The sequence below is a fragment of the Schistocerca piceifrons genome, chromosome 3, assembly GCF_021461385.2.
Source record: "Schistocerca piceifrons isolate TAMUIC-IGC-003096 chromosome 3, iqSchPice1.1, whole genome shotgun sequence".
NCBI lineage: Eukaryota > Metazoa > Arthropoda > Insecta > Orthoptera > Acrididae > Schistocerca > Schistocerca piceifrons.
The window spans coordinates 857,669,890-857,695,213 of NC_060140.1; the positions used below are offsets into that span (position 1 = coordinate 857,669,890).

At 47.0% G+C, this 25,324-nt stretch overlaps 1 long non-coding RNA gene across 1 annotated transcript in view; it reads right to left on the reverse strand.

Moving 5' to 3' along the window:
- Nucleotides 1-25,324, reverse strand: part of LOC124790030 — a 413,333-nt gene that overhangs the window by 209,200 nt on the left and 178,809 nt on the right. Inside the window, exon 2 of the long non-coding RNA XR_007016206.1 lies at nucleotides 24,711-24,752. This is a non-coding gene — a long non-coding RNA (uncharacterized LOC124790030). The remainder of the gene's footprint in view (nucleotides 1-24,710; nucleotides 24,753-25,324) is intronic.

A 25,324-nucleotide genomic window follows, 5' to 3' on the forward strand; every position in this document is an offset into this window, starting at 1 on the left:
CCGTATTCGTCGTGGTATACTATCAACAAACTCATCAAGGAACTGTTGGTGCAGGATGTCCCACTCCTCAACGGCGATTCGCCATAGATCCCTCAGAGTGGTTGGTGCGTCACATCATCCATAAACAGCCCTTTTCAATCTATCCCAGGCATGTTCGATAGGGTTCATGTCTAGATAACATGCTGGCCACTAGTCGAGCGATGTCGTTATCCTGGAGGAAGTCATTCACAAGATGTGCACGATGGGGGCGCGAATTGTCGTCCAATGATCCTTATGTCTCGCTAGTATTTTGCCCATATGGTTGCACTATCGGCCGGAGGATGGCATTCACGTATCGTACAGCCGTTACGGCGCCTTCCATGACCACCAACGGCGTACGTCAGCCCCACGTAATGCCACCCCAAAACAGCAGGGAACCTCCACTTTGCTGCACTCGGTGGACCGTGTGTCTAAGGCGTTCAGCCTGACCGGGTTGTCTCGAAACACGTCTCCGACAAATGTCTGGTTAAAGGCATATGCAACACTCATCGATGAAGAGAACGTGATGCTAACCAATCCTGAGCGGTCAATTCGGCTTTCCGTCCGGAGTGGCCGAGCGGTTCTAGGCGCTACAGTCTGTAACCGCGCGACCGTAACGGTCGCAGGTTCGAATCTTCCCTCGGGCATGGATGTGTGTGAAGTCCTTAGGTTAGTTAGGTTTAAGTAGTTCTAAGTTCTAGGGGACTGATGACCTCAGAAGTTAAGTCCCATAGTGCTCAGAGCCATTTTCTGAACCATTCGGCTTGTTGTTGGGCCCATCTGTACTGCGCTGCATGGTGTCGTGCTTGCAAAGATGGACCTCGCCATGGACGTCGCTAGTGAAGTTGCGAGAGAGAGAGAGAGAGAGAGAGAGAGAGAGAGAGAGAGAGAGAGAGGGGGGGGGGGGGTAGTCTGAGTTACTCGCAGGTTCGCCGGGTACGTAGAGCAGTCTTATTCCTATTCCGGGCACCAGACGAGATGCGCAGAGTCCGAGTCTTAACACGACGTCCAGTGACTGCACGAAAAGCATTATTCATCATGGTGGCGTTGCTGTCAGGGTTCCTCCGAGCCATAATCCGTAGGTAGCGGTCATCCATTGCACTAGTAGACCTTTGGCGGCCACGTCATGGACTGTTCCTGTCTCTCTCTGTATCTCCTGCGTGTCCAAACAACATCGCTTTTGTTCACTCCGAGACGCCTGGACACTTCCCTTGTTGAGATCCCTTCCTGACACAAAGTAACAATGCGGACGCGATTGAACCGCGACATTGACCATCTAGGCATGGTTAAACTACAGGCAACAAGAGCCATGTACCTCAGTTAAGTCCCATAGTGCTCAGAGCCATTTGAACTGTGTACCTCTTTCCTGGTGGAATGACTAACAGATCGGCTGTATGACCCCCTACGTCTAATAGGCGCTGCTCATGCATGGTTGTTTATATCTTTGAGTGGGTTTGGTGACATCTCTGAACAGTGAAAGGGACCCACAGTCAACATCTAATTTCAGGAGTTCTAGGATCTGGGGTGATGCAAAACTTTTTTTGGTGTGTATTTGGCTGACACATTGAATAGCTGTCAAATGAACGTCTGGTTTTCCGTCTAGTTAAATCAACAGAAGATCAAAACATCCTACAAAACCATTTGGTGAAGATGTCTCAGTAATGCGGAAAGTGATATTTGGCCATCAACTTTAAAAATAAATTTAAGGTCCCTCCACATGAATACTAAAGTAAATTCGTTTTATTTCTGTTATACCACGTAATCACAAGAATTTGGAGGTTGTCGAATGATCTAAATACTTACGGATGACACTGGCGGCGAGAGCTTAAAGTGGAAAAAATGGTTCAAATGGCTCTGAGCACTATGAGACTCAACTTCTGAGGTCATCAGTCCCCTAGAACTTAGAACTACTTAAACCTAACTAACCTAAGGACATCACACACATCCATGCCCGAGGCAGGAGTCGAACCTGTGACCGTAGCTTAAATTGGAAGCATCATACAGGAAGTCGCACTTTTGCTGAGAGAGTATGCAGTTCTCGAGAAACTTTGGAATACTTCCTCCTCTGGGTTTCGCTTTGCGTATGCTGGTAGTCCGTCCGCTGCCTTTGGTCGAACTGTCGCCTCGTCACGCACTTCCTCGCCGCCTGTTCACGGCAGCAACCGTAGCTAACCAGAAAGAGAGAGAGTTACTCGCAGGTTAGCCGGATTCGTAGAGCAGTCGTATTCCTATTCCGGGGACCAGACGAGTTTCATTTCAGCGCGCCTTGCCCATAGAGAGAAGTCCGCTGTCTAATGCTTTCCCCCGACACACACCGCGTCCCGGAACATCGCCAGCTGTCAACTCACCATTCACTTTCCCCGGTCGCCGTCCGTCTGTTTACAGTCCGCACTGGTCTGCACTCGCCGCCCATAACCACACCCTGCTGGACACTCCGCGAAAGCCGCCCTCCACACGCGACACGGGTGCTGACCACGCACTTCCATCACCCAAGACGACTCGCCACCGAGCTGCGACGACGTGTTCTGTCGCCGCTTCGTGTACGCGTCCCCTCTTTACGTGAGGACCACGTGTCCGCTTTCATTTCTCCTCCCTTCTTTTTCTTTCCTCCAGTATTCTCATATCTTTCCACTACGTATCATTTTACTCCCTCCTAAAACAATTTGTCCCTGTTGTTATGCTACTTTATTTGTTGTTGTGTTTTCTGTTGTGTTGTGTTGGAATATTATTTGGACGAGATTTAGGTTTGCACTGTGATGTATTTTAAACTAAACTCGTCGTTTGCATAATATGTTGAGTGACGAAATCTTGGTAAAGCGCTGTTAACGCTATTTAATTGCGAGTTCTTGAGTCTGTAAAGAATCGCCGTGTGATTGCACGTTCGTTCGCCACATCTCTAACGTCTCTCTAAATGCAAGTCAACGTAGGTATCTGAAACACTCTAGATATTTATGACAATGCAATTGTAGAAGATTAATTAATTTCGAGTCTCGCCTATTTATCAGTTGAGATGAGCTCTTATTTCGTCCTAAACAACATATCTATAGAGCTGCAGTAGTTACAAGATAATCTTAACGAAAACAATAGGACTGTGGTGTCACCGCCAGACACCACACTTGCTAGGTGGTAGCTTTAAATCGGCCGCGGTCCATTAGTACATGTCGGACCCGCGTGTCGCCACTGTCAGTGATCGCAGACCGAGCGCCACCACACGGCAGGTCTCGAGAGACTTACGAGCACTCGCCCCAGTTGTACGGACGACGTAGCTAGCGATGCACACTGACGAAGCCTCGCTCATTTGCAGAGCAGATAGTTAGAATAGCCTTCAGCTAAGTCAATGGCTACGACCTAGCAAGGCGCCATTAGTCTTACATAGCTTGTATCTAAAGAGTCTCACTTGTATCGTCAAGAGCGATGTACCACAAGGATGGATTAAAGTTAAGTATTCCAGGAGCTACGTACTTTTCTTTATAGCATTCATTACGTATCCTGTTTCAGACCTCACGCCATCCTTCGTGAGCTTATAGCGTGCATTTCGGTCTCCTCAAACCACACTGTGTCGGCACTTCTGTCGACACATCAAGGACAATGGTCAGAATAATTAACATTCGAGGTAACAGCAATAATTACATACGAATCAGAGACTATCGTATTGCTCATATCCCTCCTGCAAGATTATACCGGGTTTGGTTCCTACATACACCGCACAGTGTCAGTCATTTCACTAATAAAACTGTTCTTATTAAATTGTGGCGTTACAGTGTTCTCTTACGGCTGCTACCTTCGAATCCTAGTTTTAACACTTCTTCGCCTCGGTAGCTGCGCGGTCCCCGTTGCAGATTGAGAAGCGAAGGTGCCCGGGTTCGATTCCCGGGCGGCTGATAGATTTTTCTCCGCTCGGGGACTGGCTGTTGTGATGTCCCCACATTCGTATCGTGATAACTCACATTACAGTTTATTTGCAAACTGAAAAAAATTAACATTTTCCTTTAGGTCAAAATTCTGTTTCTTGTATACTCTATACTAGCAGACAAACCTGGCACTGCCCGGAGAATTCGTTTTGCCAGACTTCCATCAAAAACTGTGTATGTAGTGTATTTTCGTAAAACTTTCGTTTCCATGTATTCGTGAAAACACTTCTGTCGTTGTGAAACAGTCGTACAGAGAAATAGGCATAATGTACAACTGTCTAAGTATAGTATCCAAATTAAGAATTATAGTATTATTGATCGCTGGGCGCAGCTGCTGCGCGTGTCTACAACGCGATTTTGTAAATGTGTGTATGGCAACGCAGCTTCGCAGCCCTATAGACGGATATTGTTTCGACCTACTGCCATTCTTCAAGAGCATGTATTCCCTGTTTCTAGAACTAGGTCCTCTGTGCTCGTACCCGTGGTTTCACTGCACGAATTGCGCCCTCATTATGTTGGAAGCGTGTCTTATGTGGCGCAAACAGATGGGAGTCAGAACGCGCCAGGGCTTGTAGGGTGTGACGGAACCTACGCAGAAAAGTCGTGGACGTAAACGAAATGTTATTTTGATAGTCACGAAATTGTAACTCTCAAGAATAAATAGGAGTATGTTCTGTAGTATCCTGCCCAGTAGTGTAATATAGGGTGCCGAGGAAGCTGCTTTCTCGGATCGCTAGACAATTCAAGCAAATCGTATTAGTGGAATTTATTACAGCAAGTTAAATTGACAATACTTAATTTGCGTATTCACAAAGGTGTGTCACAAGCAAATCGTGACAAGCACATAGTGTCCTTCGGTATATACAATTTCAATTCATAGAAAACACAGCAATTCGTAAGTCACTGCTGTAGCGTTTGTATGACGGCTCTTCTTCTAGTCCGGCCGCGGCCAGGATGCGCGGCGCTTATGTTCTCTTCGTGTAGAGGCCGCTCCTGTCTCGGTGTCGTCCTAGACAGAGGTTCTATTGGCTGACGTCGTCTCGCAGTCCTCTCTGCTCTTGCGTTCTTGATCTTCGTTCAAATGGCTCTGAGCACTATGTGACTTAACATCTGAGATCATCAGCTCCCTAGACTTAGAAATACTTAAACCTAACTAACTTATGGAAATCACACACATCCATGCCCGAGGCAGGATTCGAACATGCAGCCGTAGCAGCAGCGCGGTTTCGGACTGAAGATATTAGAACCGCTCGGCCACAACGGTTGGCTCTTAATCTTCGTGCCGGCGCTTGTCGTTATGCCGGAACATATTCTGAGAAAAAAAGTTGTGGGGCATTACTTATTAAACAAGCCTGTACGTTATGTTATCTACAACGTGAACTAATCTGTCGATGGATTTACTATAGAGAATTTTAAGTGGCCTAACTACAATTTGTTCGTAACCTCCGGACAGTGTACTCTATGCTAGCGGACTGTTTCTTCTGCAGAACAAAAAAGTTATTTCGTCGTTAGCTGCTAGTTGGTCCAGGCACAGCCTTCGAGAAAAGCACCGCGCTTACGAACTGCAATACAAGTGTGCCTGGACGCGAATTTCTTCGTCGTACATACTCCCCCTCACTTCGCTGTCAGTAGCGCAGATATGGGGCTGCCAATCACGACCTCCTTTCTGCGTGAAACGTTTCTTCCGAAATGCCGTAGTCTCGCCGCTTCGCACCAAGTGACAACGCACGCCTCACCACGCCGAGCCCTGCTTTCCACCCGAGCGAGGCCCACGAGAAAGACAGGCCGCGGCCCGTACGTCACGAAGGTAGTCCTGAACTAGCTCGCTCGCTCAGCTCAGCAGACAAAATGAGTTTCTAAACCTGTTAACTCGCAGCTGAGCGTATAAATACTGACGAGAATTGCATCTTCCATTGGAATCTGGTATTATGAAGTCTTACTATAAACTGTACTACAGCAAAATTTAATTTTCCAGAATGAGATTTTCACTCTGCAGCGGAGTGTGCGCTGATATGAAACTTCCTGGCAGATTAAAACTGTGTGCCGGACCGAGACTCGAACTCGGGACCTTTGCCTTTCGCAGGCAAGTGCTCTACCAACTGAGCTACCCAAGCACGACTCACGACTGTGAGGACGGGGCGTGAGTCGTGCTTGGGTAGCTCAGTTGGTAGAGCACTTGCCCGCGAAAGGCAAAGGTCCCGAGTTCGAGTCTCGGTCCGGCACACAGTTTTAATCTGCCAGGAAGTTTCGGTATAACGGATTGTTTATGGCAATTTAGTCTTTTCTGCTTAACAGTACTCATTACATGCTGGAAGTGGTGCCTTGTGCAACTAATAATCATTTTAGCATGATTTTTTTATTGTACGCCCGTACAGCCGTAACAAATTATAAGTAGGCCCATGGACTTATCATTATAGGACTAATAACAAAAATGGCTCAAATGGCTCTGAGCACTATGGGACTAGAACTTAGAACTACTTAAACCTAACGAACGTAAGGACATCACACACATCCATGCTCGAGGCAAGATTCGAACCTGCGACCGTAGCGGTCGCGCGGTTCGAGACTGAAGCGACTAGAACCGCTCGGCTACCACGGCCGGCGACTAATAACAGTAAGATTCCATAATAGTGGATTGCAGTAGAAGATTCAGTTTTCGTTTGTACGGACACGCCTAGTTACGAGTTAACAGGTGTAGAAACGTAGTTTGTCTGCTGATTTCAGAGAGCGAATGAGCGAGCGCAGGACTACCTTCGTGACGTACGCACCGCGGTCTGTCTTTCTCGTAGGCCTTATTTCCACTTCACAGTGCATCCAACCACACCTGCAGTTAAGACTTACAGCCTCTCAGCCAGTCGCCGCTGTGGATGCAGGCGGCACTTTCCTACCTTGCCTAACGCCCAGAAAAGTTTCCACTGCGTTTACGGGACACCACCGAGAGACGTGGCTAGACAACGGTCTGGGACACAGCTGCGAGCTGTAGAGCCCTCTGGGCAGCTAGGTGACCGCGCTCCATCCCGCTAACGACGGCCGATTAGCGGGCGTGCCTACCTCTTAAGTGTCCCCCAGCTAGGACGTCCCTGATGTGGTCGCATGTTGCACCACATCTCGGGTACGCTACTCCCTTCCTGTATGAAAACCCCAACAGATAAACTAATAAAAAGCAACAATGTTCCATTCTTCAAGAATGGAAAAGGATACACTGAGTGGCGCACATAAAACCGGCCCCCGCGCTGAAAGGAATATGAATGAAGGAAATCACCGTACATCATCGCTTTCTTACATTTTCATTGTACAGTTTCATTATTGACTATGTAATTAACATTTAAGCAACAGATTTACTTTTAAAGCATATTTTAGAAACGAATTTAAAGTCTATGTTCAAAATGTTCTCCGACTGCGTCCAAGAGAAGTTTTGCATTTTTCAGTACTCTTTGAGGAATGTTCGAAATGTCTTCACATGCGTTATTTTTCTTAATGTGTCAAGTGTTCTGGGATTGTTGCCTAGACTCTAGTCTTTAGAAATCCCCAGAGGTATTAGTCACAGGCCGGCCGGAGTGACCGAGCGGTTCTAGGCGCTACAGTCCGGAATCGCGCGACCGCTACGGTCGCAGGTTCGAATCCTGCCTCGGGCATGGATGTGTCTGCTGTCCTGAGGCTAGTTAGGCTTAAGTAGTTCTAAGTTCTAGGGGACTGATGACCTCAGCAGTCCCATAGTGCTCAGAGCCATTTTTAATAGTCACATGGTGACAAGTCGGGAGAGCGAGGTGGCCACAAGCCCTTACTAATGGTCCTCTCTTCTGTAAAACCTGTACGTATACGAGCTAAGGACAAATCTGACACATGCAAAGATGCCCATCTTGCTCGAAATATGCACAACATTTTTCGTTTGGAGTTAACAGAGCCGAAAATTCACTGTCGAGTTGCAAGTAAACATGTGTGTTGACAGTTTCGTTGAAGAACAAAGGCCCGATAATTCTGTTACCAGATACAGCACACCATACACCAATTTTTAAATTGTGTAACGGCTTTTGCAATATGCCATGCGGATTCTCTGTAGGCCAGCGTCTTGTGAACGAACGTGATCAGACAGATGAGTCCAAGCTTCATCCGTCGAAAAAAAGGAGGAACGGATCAAGATATCCCGCAGCGACATTTTCCAGCAATCAGTTACAGTAATGTGTACGTTTACCCTTGTCCGCTTCTTTTATTTGCTGAACAACATTTACACGGTAAGGTTTCATTTTTTAGCCATGAAGTATGCATTGACATCACTTGCGAGATATTCCACATTGCTGCGATAATCGTCGTGTTGACTTGTGGGGACTTCTTTCAGTGTGTGCCGTCACGTTTGCCACAACTCCAGGTGTACGTACCGTCGGTGGCTTATTTCTCTTTGAATTAACAACACTGCCTGTCTAGCGCCTCTTTCTCACTAGATCCTGAATCGTTGACTTCGCAGGATATTACTTTCAGGAAACGTCTCATGAAAACTGTCACGAACAACTTTAATGGATTCAGACCGCACATATTCTTCAAGAATGAACACACGTTCTTCAATGGAGTAAGGCATCACAATGAAGTTCACGGTTTATAACTACTACATTCCGTATGAACTACTCACATGCTACTGCTGTTGCAAGGTGGCAAACAAACTGACAAGCTAGTAATGCTACTCACGCGCGTTCGCATTCCGGTTCGGGCCGGTTTTATGTGCGCCGCTCTGTATTGCAGAATATCTACTACATTAACCAATTAATAGCCTTACTTTTAACTTGTTTTCTGCGGCTGAATCAAAATTCGTCTGAGTTGCAGATGTTTCCCAATATGTAAACTTCATTAGAATTAGGCGGCTTTAGTTTGGTATGCTTGTCTCCGCAGGCGTTTTACATGACTGGATTTTTTCGGTAAGCTGCTGCGCATACTAAATAAGTTAAACTTTTAACGCCGCGACAATAATATGCTGGACCATTTATGTAAGGGCAATACTCAATTCAGAAATTAACACTAACAGGTAAGGAATGTACAAGGTGTCAACGTGTGGAATACTTACACTTTGACGTTAGGACGCCGGCAGTTCAGCGTACACAAACGACCAGTCGGATACGGCGGGTACCATTCAGAGACGGTTTGCCGAAGACGCTGTTGAGTTCACGAAGAGGTCGCAGCACCCTAGTTCAGTTGCAGGCCTCCGGTCCTCCTTCGGTAAGTTTTAAGTTTTGAGCGAATAGTGCGAGGGGAACCACTGCCTTCTCCTTCTCTCCATTCAATCATTAGACGGAAGACAACTTCTTACATAAAAGTACTTTATTCCGTAACACCTTACAAGCTCCACAAGATTGCCCGTTTGGGTGGCCGAGACATAGTTTATTTATCCCTGAATATTCATCACTCATTCTGGAACACTGCATAACTAATTAATTAAATACAAGGAAACCAGAGAGTACCCAGGATCATGATCTTAGATCCGCTTAGCGGATGGGGACAAGGGGAAGTATGTTCATTAGTTCCAAGGTGAAGAGCGAAACAGTTGAGAGATTTCAAAACCAACTGGTCTGAGTGCGCTTGGTTCTAGTCAGTATTCAGTACTTCTTTGTGCTACCTCCATTTATATACCTACCTTCAGCTGTGTACACATCTACGTTCATTCCATATCTTTCAGATTGTAATACTTCATATAACTTTGAAACGACGTCACCGCGAATGTCTGGTATGCTCAAAGAAAACGGCAGCAATGTCAACCAAACGACAGAGTTATATGTAAATTTTTCAACAACAAAATCCTTGATTTGAATAATGCAAATAACGAATGCCGAAGGCGCTACTTATATTAAGAAATCACATACTGTTTCACATGTAAAGTTACAATTTGTAATATATAATGGATACTTCTTGTATGGCGCCCAGAGAATACTTTCTTACCGCCTCCACAAAAGAAAGACACGGCAAAGGCCACACAATTGCACTTACATAACAACATACCCGAAAAATTTATAGTGAAACCACAATCTCCCGCCAAAGGTAAAAGAAAGACTACAGACGCTGGTGGGAAATAGTTGTGTGGTATCGAGGAGGGTGAAATCAATGAAGTTTCAAGGATTTTCATGGTATCAAGTTTCCCCTGCTTTCATCATCATTTATCCATGCACTTCACTTCTTTGAATTTAATTCTGTTACTTTTCCCTCGCTCCATTTGCACTAGGAGTGGGATACTAAGCGACTAGCAACGGACACTGCACAATGGCTTGCGGAAAATGTAGATGTGGATGCTCGCGAAACGGTGAGTGTGGCTTGTAGCTGGAAACGTCTGAGCTCTGTTCACGCATTCGCCGTTCCGATTAAACAGTGAAAATGAAATCGAAGACTGCCGATGGAAGTGTGTTGGCGAATCAGAACTGCGCTGGGAGACGAAGCGGCCCCTCTACATCTCGCGGTCGACGCTCCGACGGCTGAGGTGTGACGGCCGGAGGCGGGATACAGGGAACGCCGAGTTACGTCACACAGACCACAAGACCGCGGCCTGCCACCGCGCGGGGTCAGCCAGGGAACAGGTGTCAGACTGTCTAGCTGCTGCAGCAGCAGCAGCAGGAGGAAAGGATGGAGGGAGGGAGGTGAGCAGGGCCGTGCCCTCTGGCGTACAACTCTCGCCTTCTATCTGCCTCGGCGGCTGCTGCGTTCTACGGTTGCAAACGAAAGCACATACTCGATTCACCATATGTGAGGCGCGTCTGTCTTGGTAAGAAAAACCAGTACCGTGCTTTAACAATAACGCAGTTTACCACGCACATTAAAGTCGTCTTTCTGAGAGTGAAATGAGGACACAGTACTGGCGAAATCCAAAACACGATGTCACGCAGCACTTTCAAAACGCACTAACTTTTGCAGGGATTTACTTATGTTGCATGAAACAAAATACACTACTGGCCATTAAAATTGCTACACCATGAAGAAATGCAGATGATAAACGGGTATTCATTGGACAAATGTATTATACTAGAACAGTCTTGTGATTACATTTTCACGCAATTTGGGTGCATAGATCCTGATAAATCAGAAACCAGAACGACCACCTCTGGCCGTAATAACGGCCTTGATTCGCCTGGGCACTGAGTCAAACAGAGCTTGGATTGCGTGTACAGGTACAGCTGCCTATGCAGCTTCAACGCGATACCACAGTTCACAAGAGTAGTGACTGGCGTATTGTGACGAGCCAGTTGCTCGGCCACTATTGACTAGACGTTTTCAATTGGTAAGAGATCTGGAGAATGCGCTGGCCAGGGCAGCAGTCGAACATTTTCTGTATCCAGAAAAGCCCGTACAGGACCTGCAACATGCGGTCGTGCATTATCCTGCTGAAATGTCATCTGTTGACTCAGCGATCGAGATGTGGCTGCACGATCCGTTACAGCCATGCGGATAAGGTGCCTGTCATCCCGACTGCTAGTGATACGAGGCCGTCGGGATCCAGCACGGCGCTCCGTATTACCCTCCTGAATGCATCCATTCCATATTCTGCTGACAGTCATTGGATGTCGACCAACGCGACCAGCAATGTCGCGATACGATAAAATGCAATCGCGATAGGCTACAATCCGACCTTTATCAAAGTCGGAAACGTGATGGTACGCATTTCTCCTCCTTACACGAGGCATTACAACAACGTTTCACCAGGCAACGCCGGTCAACTGCTGTTTGTGTATGAGAAGTCGACTGGGAACTTTCCTCATGTCAGCACGTTGTAGGTGGCGCCACCGGCGCCAACCTTATGTGAATGCTCTGAAAAGTTAATCATTTGCATTTCACAGCATCTTCTTCCTGTCGGTTAAATTTCGCGTCTGTAGCACGTCATCTTCGTGTTGTAACAATTTTAATGGCCAGTAGTGTAAGTAAATAAAAGACGTCTGAACATCGAGCCTTTGAATTTCTACTCGCTACTGTGCCGCAGACAGAGCACGGACGCGGAAGGCATTCTGTCCAGTCTATTTCTACGTAACTATCACAGCATTCTCGTTGATTAGAATTTGATTGAATTGACTGAATTTAGGGGTTGTTTCCAGAGGAATCTACGCTATTTCGGAACTTCCTGGCATATTAAAACTGTTTACCGGAGCTGGAGGCTTCGCTATCGTTGGCAGTGCTCTTACTGAGCTACCTAGGACAGATACGGAGTCGTGTCTGAAGCGCTTAGTTCTTAAGAACAGTGACGGCGAACGGTGAGGTGCCGAGTTCGATTCGCGGTCTGGCACGCAGCTTCAGTCTGCCAGGAAGTTTGATATGTACGATCACCAGCATAACTACTGCGATCCCTCGCAAGTTGACTGATACCCTTCAATGAAGAAATGACTAACAAAGAACTGGCAACATTTGAAGTAAGTCAGTGTTTCCGACGCCGTTGCCTTCGACACGGTCATACTATGCAGCAATCTTCTAGCAACGAGCGAGGAAATATTGTGGACAAATACACCAAAACGTTCTCTCCAAATCCTTGTTCCATACACCTAAGAACAATATAAAATTTACAAATACAATTTGAATGAAATTTAATCGTGGATCATTTCCTGGTCAACTTCACCGAATACACTTTCGAGATCATCCTTATTGTGATTGTAATAGAGTAATAGTAGGATATAACAAGCACATTTTTTTCCGAACGTAAACTGTATGGGAACCCTCCCAGCGGACACCACATTATCGTAGGCCAGCTTGCTTGCTTTGATGAGGTAGAGAGCTGTGTCGGCGGTAGCGTGGCTATCAGCAGAGTCTCGGCCGAGGCGCCAGTCAATGAGTGTACCACACCATAGGGCAGGGGGGGGGGGGGGACACCATAGGCTAGGTCGTCAATCCCTCTATGGGAGTTAACCCCGAAATGAAAGCCCGGTCCTCCAGGTTGGGGAAATGAGCGCAGGGTTAATGACCCTGCCTTGTAAAAAAATCTACTATTGCGAATAATTCAACAAGGAATGCCGGACAGCCCCTGCGAACTGTAATGGGAAACAGGAATATGGATTTATCGGTGCTTGAATTTGGAACATGGAACTTGCGTAAGCTGTTGCAACCATCCAATGGTTGCAATGCTGACACATAAGTTTCAGATTATCTGCGTATCCTGTTATGCTGGCAACTGACGTGACATATATAGGGATCATATCAACCCGTACCGAATCAACAACAACTTGAAAATGGCGCACTGAAGCGTTGAAACAAAATAAAATAAAATCATCAGCACGGCTGTAGGTGTTTTATTTTGTCACAATAGTAAACGGCCGTCGCCCCCAAGACCTCCTACCAAAAGGATGGACATACAAAAACTTGCTTAACTTTAGTGATCGGGCGAGAAACGGTGTACTCAACACGGTACGGCCGATAGCATCCATTTCGTTATGAAAACCTCGCTTTCTCTACTCCTCACATCTCTTCCACTGCTCCCACATCTACATTTACAAAAGTGTGTCTGAGGCGATTTTCATTTTTCCCCTTCTCACTTGCAATGGCAAATCTTGCTCGCAAAGAACGACTACCGGTCCGGTAAGGCGCCATGTGAGATGTTATTTCTCGGACATTCTTGCTTCGGTCACTTCGCGGGGCGTGTGGAACGAAATGCGTCGCCCGAGTCTTGTTGGAACGTGCGATCTGTTGCTTTCAAAAATAAACTTCTCCGTGAAGCAGTATCCCGGTTTACTGGCGTCTGTCTGCCACTGCAGTTCGTTAAGCATCACCGTGAAGCAGTGGCACCGCTTTTCTTTCGCTCTTCTCCACCTCTCGTTCTAGTCCTACCAGGTAAGGGTCCCAAACTGACTAACAGAACTCAGACAGTGCGTCTAACGAGTAACTTTTAAGCCGCTTGTTCCGCGGATAACTTTTTACGCTCCCTTTGGTATATATACTATGTGATGAAAAGTATATTGACACCTGGCTGAAAATGACTTACAAGTTGGTGGCGCCCTCCATCGGTAATTCTGAAATTCAATATGGTGTTGCCCCACCCTTAGCCTTGATGACAGCTTCCACTCTCGCAGGCATACTTTCAATCAGGTGCTGCAAGGTTTCTTGGGGAATTGCAGCCCATTCTTCACGGAAAGCTGCACTGAGGAGAGGTATCGACGCCATCGGTGAGGCCTGGCACAAAGTCGGCGTTCCAAACCATTCCAAAGGTGTTCTGCAGGATTGAGGCCAGGACTCTCTACAGGCTAATTCATCACAGGGACGTTATTGTCGTGTAACCACTCCGCCACAGGCCGTGCATTATGAACAGGTGCTCGATCGTGTTGAAAGATGTAGTGGCCATCCCCGAATTGCTCTTCAACAGTGGGAAGCAAGAAGGTGCTTAAAACATCGATGTAGGTCTGGGCTTTCATAGTGCAAACCAAAACAACAATGGGTGTGTGGTATCGACAGTTCCGATGCCACAGCGTAGGTTGGCACTGCGAGAGCGGACGAACTACGCCGACCACAGCGCCCTCCAGCCGACGCTGTGGAGCTCAACGAGCGCCGCTCTACTTTCTGCCCATTTCATCAAGAGCAGACGGCCTGCATACATCATTTCTACCTCAGAATGTGTTGGCTTGCTATTGAGACTTTGTATTACTTCAGACGGGAATGCGGCTTAGCACCTACGTGCTCATTATCGCAGAGTTATGTAACCATTTATTAACTTGTTTTTGCCCATAGTAAACATCTTTTACATCTTTTACTCTACATGCAGTACCGAAGTACTTTACCTCACCTTCATTCGGGCTATTTTGCACATCACAGGAGCAGACCCACGCGCCGCTTTCCAGGCGGGATACAAAAGGGTGCAAGCGCCCTCCATGAAGACCACCACCACACCATAACAACACCGCCTCCGAATTTTACTGTTCGCACTACACACGCTGGCAGATGACTCTCACCGGGCATTCGACATACCCATACCCTGCCATGGGATGTCCACATTGTGTACCGCGATTCGTTCCTCCATACAACGTTTTTCCACTGTCCAATCGTCCAATGTTTACGCTATTTACACGAAGCGAGGCGTCGTTTGGCATTTACCTGCGTCATGTGTGACTTTTGAGCAGCCGCTCGACCATAAAATCCAAGTTTTGTCACCTACCGCCTGACTGTCTTAGTTCTTGCAGTGGATCCTGATGCAGTTTGGATTTCCTGTGTCGTGGTCTGGATATAAGTCTGCCTATGAAACATTACGACCCTCTTCAACTGTCGGCGGTCTCTGTCAGTCAACAGACGAGGTCGGCCTGTACGTTTTTGTGCTGTTCGTGTCCCTTCACGTTTCCACTTCACTATCACATCGGAAACAGTGGACCTAGGGATGTTTAGGAGTGTGGAAATCTCGCGTACAGACGTATGACACAATTGACACCCAATCACCTGACCACGTTCGAAGTCCTCGAGTTCCGGGGAGCGCCCCATTCTGCTCTCTCATGATGTCTAATGACTACTGAGGTCGCTGATATGGAGTAACCGGCAATAGGTGGCAGCGCAATGCACCTAATATGAAAAACTTATGTTTTTGAGGGTGTCCGGATACTTTTGATAACATAGCGTATTTTCGCCTGGTTATGGCCAAGAAGGCCTACCCGGAACGGAAGGTAACATCACCGAACAGAGCAGACAGAGACTTGACGGCGTGAGAGCACGCGGCCGGGCGGACTTCCAGCGCTGGAGTCCAGCGGCTGGACAGCTTCCAGGGCTGGCGGGGCGTGCAGGTATCTGCCCTGCCGGCGGCTCCCACACACGCCGCAGCCCGGACTCATGTATACATCCCGTACTCCGCAGCACACTCCTACAGGGCACGCCACAAACTCAAAGGCAGTTTGCTGCAACCGTCGGTACACGACCTTGCAAAATCTCCCCAAGAGCCGCAACACCTCGTGTACAAATGACCGAATCGATAACGCCGTAAACTCTACGTCCCTGTCGCAGAGGATAATGTTACGTACAGCGTGCTTCAGGAAGTATAGTAAATATTTCAGGACGCGGTATTGGAGGGACTGATTCCAATAAAACGTTCGATATAATGTGTCCAGCTTTTACTGGTTACAGAGTGAAGTTTTCATTTCGCGCGCTGTTCTCTAGTTGCTAGGGATGCATTTATCGTCGAGTTCAGCAACTCACTTTGCCACTCCTACTGCCGACTAGCAGCATCTTGCAAACTGGACAGGTCAGCTTATTCAGCATAATCTGCTGCCTGTTGGAAATTTTTGTAAGTTTGGGTGTGCATAGAGCGACCTTCCGTGTGGTTTGACCGGCAGGGCAGAAACCAGCCGCAGAGAGCGGGTGCGCCAGGTAGCGTGTGTGGACACTTTCGTAGAGAGCAGGTGTGTGTGTGTGTGTGTGTGTGTGTGTGTGTGTGTGTGTGTGTGTGTGTGTGTACACACACCAGCCGAGGGCCGCGGCTCGCGTTCACCTCATGTTAGGGGAACACACGTACTCTTATATAACGAGACGAGTTGTGTTCCGTTTTATCACTGGAGTGGAAACAGGGACAGGGCAAGGAGTCCTCCCGCACAATACGCACAAAACTTAAAGACGTACCTATGGAGGACCAGAGGTCTGAAAATGAACTGCTTATACACTCCTGGAAATTGAAATAAGAACACCGTGAATTCATTGTCCCAGGAAGGGGAAACTTTATTGACACATTCCTGGGGTCAGATACATCACATGATCACACTGACAGAACCACAGGCACATAGACACAGGCAACAGAGCATGCACAATGTCGGCACTAGTACAGTGTATATCCACCTTTCGCAGCAATGCAGGCTGCTATTCTCCCATGGAGACGATCGTAGAGATGATGGCTGTAGTCCTGTGGAACGGCTTGCCATGCCATTTCCACCTGGCGCCTCAGTTGGACCAGCGTTCGTGCTGGACGTGCAGACCGCGTGAGACGACGCTTCATCCAGTCCCAAACATGCTCAATGGGGGACAGATCCGGAGATCTTGCTGGCCAGGGTAGTAGACTTTCACCTTCTAGAGCACGTTGGGTGGCACGGGATACATGCGGACGTGCATTGTCCTGTTGGAACAGCAAGTTCCCTTGCCGGTCTAGGAATGGTAGAACGATGGGTTCGATGACTGTTTGGATGTACCGTGCACTATTCAGTGTCCCCTCGACGATCACCAGTGGTGTACGGCCAGTGTAGGAGATCGCTCCCCACACCATGATGCCGGGTGTTGGCCCTGTGTGCCTCGGTCGTATGCAGTGGCGCTCACCTGCACGGCGCCAAACACGCATACGACCATCATTGGCACCAAGGCAGAAGCGACTCTCATCGCTGAAGACGACACGTCTCCATTCGTCCCTCCATTCACGCCTGTCGCGACACCACTGGAGGCGGGCTGCACGATGTTGGGGCGTGAGCGGAAGACGGCCTAACGGTGTGCAGGACCGTAGCCCAGCTTCATGGAGACGGTTGCGAATGGTCCTCGCCGATACCCCAGGAGCAACAGTGTCCCTAATTTGCTGGGAAGTGGCGGTGCGGTCCCCTACGGCACTGCGTAGGATCCTACGGTCTTGGCGTGCATCCGTGCGTCGCTGCGGTCCGGTCCCAGGTCGACGGGCACGTGCACCTTCCGCCGACCACTGGCGACAACATCGATGTACTGTGGAGACCTCACGCCCCACGTGTTGAGCAATTCGGCGGTACGTCCACCCGGGCTCCCGCATGCCCACTATACGCCCTCGCTCAAAGTCCGTCAACTGCACATACGGTTCACGTCCACGCTGTCGCGGCATGCTACCAGTGTTAAAGACTGCGATGGAGCTCCGTATGCCACGGCAAACTGGCTGACACTGACGGCGGCGGTGCACAAATGCTGCGCAGCTAGCGCCATTCGACGGCCAACACCGCGGTTCCTGGTGTGTCCGCTGTGCCGTGCGTGTGATCATTGCTTGTACAGCCCTCTCGCAGTGTCCGGAGCAAGTATGGTGGGTGTGACACACCGGTGTCAATGTGTTCCTTTTTCCATTTCCAGGAGTGTATTTATCGACTGTAATTTCCGTTTTGAAGTTAAAATTCTGAAGCTGCGCATCAGTTAACATAATCGAATTTTTCAACTGTGATTATGCTTAGTTGGACAATGAAGTACAATTCAGCCTGCCGCATGTATTTGAAAATCGTGAGTATGCTGACATGGTGCGGTATTTTACAGTAGTTTTGTAATGGAAACGCTGCTGCCACTGCTTTCATATGGTAGGGTAGACGATTTGCTAACCGCAGAATACCGAATCCAAGAGTGTTTAGTCATGTTTTCGCTAAACTGTGTAGGACCGCTGTAGTGTCAAGTATCATCGGAACGAGCAAATCGGCAAGGTGCGGACGAAGTACTAGGGATTGTTCAGTTAGTACAACGTAGTCAATCAACAAGCACCTGCAGAATTTCTGCACGTATCGGTGTTCCACATACAGGAATATGGCAGACATTATGTACACAGGGCCTGCATGTTCCCATCTACAGAGGATGCATTATCTTCCAGAACGATATCAACGAGGACGACTGGAATTTTGCCGTTGGCTAATTGCAAATCGCCGAGTAACGCCATTAATACTGTTTACTGATGAAGTCACTTTCAGTCGATACAGTATCGATGAAACATCGATGGTCCCGCAAAAATCCACATGTGTTTGTGGAGACGTTTCCGAGAACCGTTCTCTGTATATGTGCGTTGCGGTATCGTAGATATTCTGTTTATTCGGCTTCTTGCGTTACCGCATAGTGTTACAGGGCCACCTTAGGCAGGTTTTGTTGAAAACGAGTCTCCATCACTACTAGGAGAGCTCCGTTCGGTGGTAGCGATGGCAGTGATTTGAGATGGCTATTTGTTGATGATGTTATTTGATGTGTTAATATTTGTAAAGGAAAATGGTATATTTGAAGAGTTGTGGTCAGAGAAACAGTTGTTAGGCAACAGTATCTGTGTCTCTGATGGCAGCACTGTGGATTCGTAGAAACTATGCTTTGGTGGTCAGTTGTAGGAAGCTGCGATGTGCAGCAAGTGGGGATTCGTTGAAGGTACAGTGTAATGAATGGACGCACTCTTGGAACTATGCGACCTGCACTTTTATTACGAGGAGGAATGGTGACTCAGAACAGTGGTTGGATAGCATACGGACATAAAAGTTTTGAAATGAAGAACAAGCTATTATTTGATGATGTAGAAAATAATTTTTGTTGACTTCTATTGTTGGTCCACTTCACCCTCGTCAATGTCGAGTTTTTCATAATTATTCTACTGATTTATCTTCTTAGTTAATTTACTGTACCATGGAAGTTATTAGATTAAAAGAATTTTCATATTAGAGACTATAAATGTTTTCTTTGATAAGCTGCTTCCTAACCGAAATTTCAGAACTTACAGGTTGAGTCACGAGTTTCATTGCCATTCTGTGTGAAGTTTATGAACCTAATTTCCCTGGGACCAATTGTAGTTAGTTTTTAGCAGTATTTTTTAGCTGTTGCGGAGTCTTGTTGTGTTCCTGTTACTGCCAGTACATAATTTTGCAGGTGAGATTCATAACGTGATTGTTTCGTTTCCTTTGCGCAGTTTAGGTTCTGTCAGTTACTTTACTTTAACCAGCGCGATACGTCAGTGCAGAAATTTTCGTGTAATCCAGGTTACATTCTTATAGAGGATAACATTAGAGTTTAGATTTTTTTATATTTTTTTCAAACTGTTCGCACTGACCAAGTCTACTGAATGTGAAATTGTTGGTTTGGTTATTTATTTGCACACTAATGAGATCGGTTTTCACACACACAGGATTCTTTTCAATTTCATGTAAGTGATGTGGCTTTGAGCTCAGTAGCACATTTAGGTTGTCAGTACACATTCCCAGGCTCGTATTTATGGTATCTATGATAACACAGACGTAAGTAAAGGTGACTCACTCACAGTCATCTTTGAGCCTGATAGGGCCACTAGTTATTCTAGTCCTCAAGTGACGTAATCTGTAACATTCCGCGGAATGTGGATCGGCAGAAGAGGTTACGCTTCTTCGGAGCCATGTTTCACCGGACCTTAAATGCCTGCTGGGATGGTTGAAAGGCCAAATCTAGGAAGGTAAAGAGAGCACAAGAGAGTAATTGCTCTTTCGGATTACGGGTACTGCTGCCCCCATAAAAGAACGACACGACGACGTCGGAAGAGCTGCGCGAGGCGTTGTCAACAAAAATCCAGATTGCATTGAAGTCGAAGACGGAATTCACGAAAATCAACGTCTAACTTAATACTTTGCCTTTGCTTAACACCATCTGTTTGGGAAACGTTCTAACAACCGTACTTCTGTAACCCAGTGCTGCGCATTAACTTTAATGGTCTCAGTCGGTAAGTAGTCTAATTAAAACTAAACGATAACCAGTTTCAGTTGGATAGCAAACACCTTCGGACCGTTCTTACACTGTAATTGGTACCTAAGTTCAGTGTTAAACACAATTACATCGTTACTAAATGTAAGTTGCAGCTCCTACAAACAATGCTACGTTTTCATATTTCGGAAACCACGATAACGAAAAGGAATGAGTCGCATCTTCAGTGGTAGTGTAGTGTAGCTCGTTATTATTATTGTTGTTGTTGGCCGGGGTGGCCGAGCGGTTCTAGGCGCTACAGTCTGGAACCGCGCGACCGCTACGGTCGCAGGTTCGAATCCTGCCTCCGGCATGGATGTGTGTGATGTCCTTAGGTTAGTTAGGTTTAAGTAGTTCTAAGTTCTATGGGACTGATGACCTCAGATGTTTAAGTTCAAATGGTTCAAATGGCTCTGAGCGCTATGGGACTTACATGCTGAGGTCATCAGTCCCCTAGAACTTAGAACTACTTAAACCTAACTAACCTAAGGACATCACACACATCCATGCGCGAGGCAGGATTGGAACCTGCGACCGCAGCAGCAGCGCGGTCCCGGACTGAAGCACTAGAACCGCTCGGCCACAGCGGCCGGCCATTACATTCCCTTAAGATTCTTATGATCTCCGCTCGTCATATGCTTTCGCTATAAGGTGGTCGTTCCACTTTAAGTTCTGATGGACTGTCATTCCCGTGTATTTTACTGTAGCTGCTGTTTCCAGCTATATGTTGGGAACAGTGTAATCTAACATTAGGGTACTTCCTCGCCTACTTATGAGCACTACTTAACATTTATTTACGTTCAGAGCCAATTGCCAGTTCTTGCAGAAATGAATCGTAGCCTGCCATTTGCTTTAGCTTCAACTGAGCTTCCGTATCTGGCCACACTGATGCTCCCAGATACGTTCATGGGGACGCGGGTAGCAGGAGGCAGTCCAACTGCCGCCTGCGCGCCGCTATGCGGCGCTGTGGCCAAGGTCACGCCGACCACCAAAGTAGTCCGGCTCTGCTCTCCTCTCCTGTCGAGCTTTCTACCTGCTGGCCTCTCTCTCTCTATACCCTAATACTGTACTCCCCAACACTTTGAGCGGCCGACGCTGAAAGATGCCCCGAAACCGAACTCAGTAGGTTACTCCTCCTCCTCCTCCCGACAGACGGCTTCGATGTAGCTCTAGTCTATCCTACGAAATACTGTTTAGCACTGCAACCTACATCCACTGGAGGCTGCTAAGCGCAGTCCGGCACTGCTCTGCCTGTAGAAGTCGTATCCCTCACATTCCGCCAGCCGGAGTGGCCGAGCGGTTCTAGGCGCTACAGTCTGGAACCGCGCGACCGCTACGGTCGCAGGTTCGAATCCTGCCTCGGGCACTGATGTGTGTGATGACCTTAGGTCGGTTAGGTTTAAATAGTTCTAGGTTCTAGGGGACTGATGACCACAGATGCTAAGTCCCGTAGTGATCAGAGCCATTTGAACCTCACATTCCTATTGCCAAATTAACTGCTCCTCGATGCCTCACGGTGTGTTCTATCAACCGAATCCTCCTTTTAATGAGGGCAACTTCCTAACACTTAAATTTACGTTCCATGTTAGCTAGTACCTACTTTTACGAAAAATTGTCTTTTCTTATCAATCTGAATTTCATACCCTCTTTACTCTTGCTGTTGCCAGTTATTTTGCTGTTGAAATAGTAAAACGCAGCTACTTTCAGAGTCTCGTGTCACAGTCTAATCGCCCTACCATCGCCCTCGTTATTTCTAATGCACTCTGTCACAATGTTCTAACTTGAATGATGTTCACGGAATAGCCTCCTTTCAGCACTTTATCCGTTCTAAAATGGGTCAAATGGCTCTGAGCACTATGGGACTTAACTTCTGAGGTCATCAGGCCCCTAGAACAGGGGTATCCAAACTTTTTAGTCCGTGGGCCACATTGACTCCTCCACGAAGTTATAAAGGCCAAGATCTACCTAGTGCGATTAAAGCAACCTAGCACTCCATGATCTACATCTACATCTACATCCATACTCCGCAAGCCACCTGACGGTGTGTGGCAGAGGGTACCCTGAGTGCCTCTATCGGTTCTCCCTTCTGTTCCAGTCTCGTATTGTTCGTGGAAAGAAGGATTGTCGGTATGCTTCTGTGTGGGCTCTAATCTCTCTGATTTTATCCTCATGGTCTCTTCGCGAGATATACGTAGGAGGGAGCAATATACTGCTTGACTCTTCGGTGAAGGTATGTTCTCGAAACTTTAACAAAAGCTCGTACCGAGCTACTGAGCGTCTCTCTTTCAGAGTCTTCCACTGGAGTTTATCTATCATCTCCGTAACGCTTTCGCGATTACTAAATGATCCTGTAACGAAGCGCGCTGCTCTCCGTTGGATCTTCTCTATCTCTTCTATCAGTCCTATCTGGTACGGATCCCACACTGCTGAGCAGTATTCAAGCAGTGGGCGAACAAGCGTACTGTAACCTACTTCCTTTTTTTCGGATTGCATTTCCTTAGGAGTCTTCCTATGAATCTCAGTCTGGCATCTGCTTTATCGACGATCAACTTTATATGATCATTCCATTTTAAATCACTCCTAATGCGTACTCCCAGATAATTTATGGAATTAACTGCTTCCAATTGCTGACCTGCTATTTTGTAGCTAAATGATAAGGGATCTATCTTTCTATGTATTCGCAGCACATTACACTTGTCTACATTGAGATTGAATTGCCAATCCCTGCACCATGCGTCAATTTGCTGCAGATCCTCCTGCATTTCAGTACAATTTTCCATTGTTACAACCTCTCGATACACCACAGTATCATCTGCAAAAAGCCTCAGTGAACTTCCGATGTCATCTACAAGGTCATCACCGTAATGTAAGGCTAAAGGAAAGGTGAAATCGCAAAAATCTAAGGTTGTGGGAACAGCTAGCACTGAAACGAACTACGATTTTTATTTAATTACATAATTTTGATTGGTGGACGTACCTGACAGAAATTCTGGCGTATTTCACCGACGAAAAAGTATGTCACTGCTCATTCTTCACGAAAGCGTCCTGCAAAGTTAACGAAATCTCAAAATCATTGTTAGCAACCCTATTACTGCAAGACTATTACTGCAAGACGTAACACAGGTAGAGTATGTCAACTCATTGTTATTTCAAGCGGTGCAACAATAAGTTAAGTTATGTAGCCTTGTAGCGAGTAGTAGCCAATGTCGCGGTGTATTGGTCGCGATAGGCCTCGAAACTCAATTGTTGGTAGTATAGGTACCATCTCAAATATTTGGCTGGCCGGACACCGGGGATGTCCGGCCAGCTAACGCGGGCCGGTTTTGGCCCGCGGGCCGTAGTTTGGAGACCCCTGCCCTAGAACTTAGACCTACTTAAACCTAACTAACCTAAGGACATCACACATACCCATGCCCGAGGCAGGATTCGAACCTGCGACCGTAGCGGTCACACGTTTCCAGACTGTAGCGCCTAGAACCGCTCGGCCACCCCGTCCGGCGCGGCCGGAGTCTGTCGATACAGAAGCTACCCGGGAGTAGAGAGCCGCGGACAGGGCCCCACATGAGCTGGCGCCGCCGCAGAGGGCTCTAGGCGTCCACTGGCAGACCCACGCACACACAAGTGAAGCCGAGCTCCGCACGTCAGCCTCACCTGGTCACGATATGGCGACGCTCTGCACCCCTGCAAACTCACACGCGGACTCTAATCGTGTTCTGCGACTGTGTAAGAAAGTTCAGTCCACACTACGCCTGTCACAGTTTTCTGCGCAAATCCTCGCCACTGAATGTCCATTTAATCACAGGCACAGTTCCTGCCTGTCAGCAAGTGAAAATAAACTGCGAAGGTGGTGCGGAATGAGTTGGATTCCATGTTTGAACAGTATGTCTGTGCTAGAAGATTTCCAAATAATTTGAAATGTTTGTAGCAACGAATTGTTTTTTCTTTTAACTGACCATAAGGTCGAAATCGCTATCGTTGAGTTTGAGATTAAACTAATTTCACTAACCATGACGCGATTTAAAAAGTTTAAGTATTCATATTCATTCCCCAGCTTACCTCTGTCAATTCTGACCGTAAGTACTTCCGATACTTTGCAAATCAACAGGCTGAACATCCGTTACAAAGCTGTATGTTATGTCGCGTTTCGGGTCTTGACAGGTGATTCTCTATTACAACATTTGGGCTGGTGTCTGCCTCTGATACAACGTAACACATTAAGTTCCGAAAACATCACTAAGTGTAACGGGGACTGCGCACAATGCATTGCCCTAGACTGTTCTGTGACAGAACCACAGTAGGCATAAGCACAACATGTCTCGTCCCAACCTTCAGATGTTTAAAATCTACTTACCACCACCACCACCACCACCACCACCACCACCACCACCGTACAGACTCTGTCTCTCATCTCTTCACACACATGTTACTCACCGAATGTCTGGAATGGTGTGGGCGGCAGCTGACACAAGCCACCTGTCACACAGAGAACAAACACATCGTTAACGTCATGCAATACATACTGTAACGCACAGTGCACAGATATAAAAACTGCTCTACAGAAGTATAGTAACTTTAACAGCAGCGACTGTTTCACGTCCTTCACTATCAAGGCCGTCTTACGCCCAGCTCTGCCCTGTTCGATATTCTTCATGCTTTAAGGTTTTTCAACGATAGTGCCCGGACACGAATTTATTAATGCTGTTGGGCGCAATTCTGAAAAACAAAAAATTAGAAAAAATCGCCTTTGAAGATTAGATTTCCGAGCGGCGCTAAGTACGTCTGCAACATTTAAACAACTGTCCGTAGCCGAGTGTAGAGCGTCGCTGGTTCGAATCTCGCTAGAAACAACTTTTTTACTTTATGCGGAATATTTTGTGATATATGTAACATCTTTTTATTTTTAGTTACTCGTCACACTGATGAAAATAGATACAAATACTCGAAATGATTTGTTGTTAAATGAAAAAGATACACGGCAATAAAACTGTTGAATCTCTAGGAATGAAAGTAGTTCTTTATTTTCTATTTGACGGTTTGCAATTTTG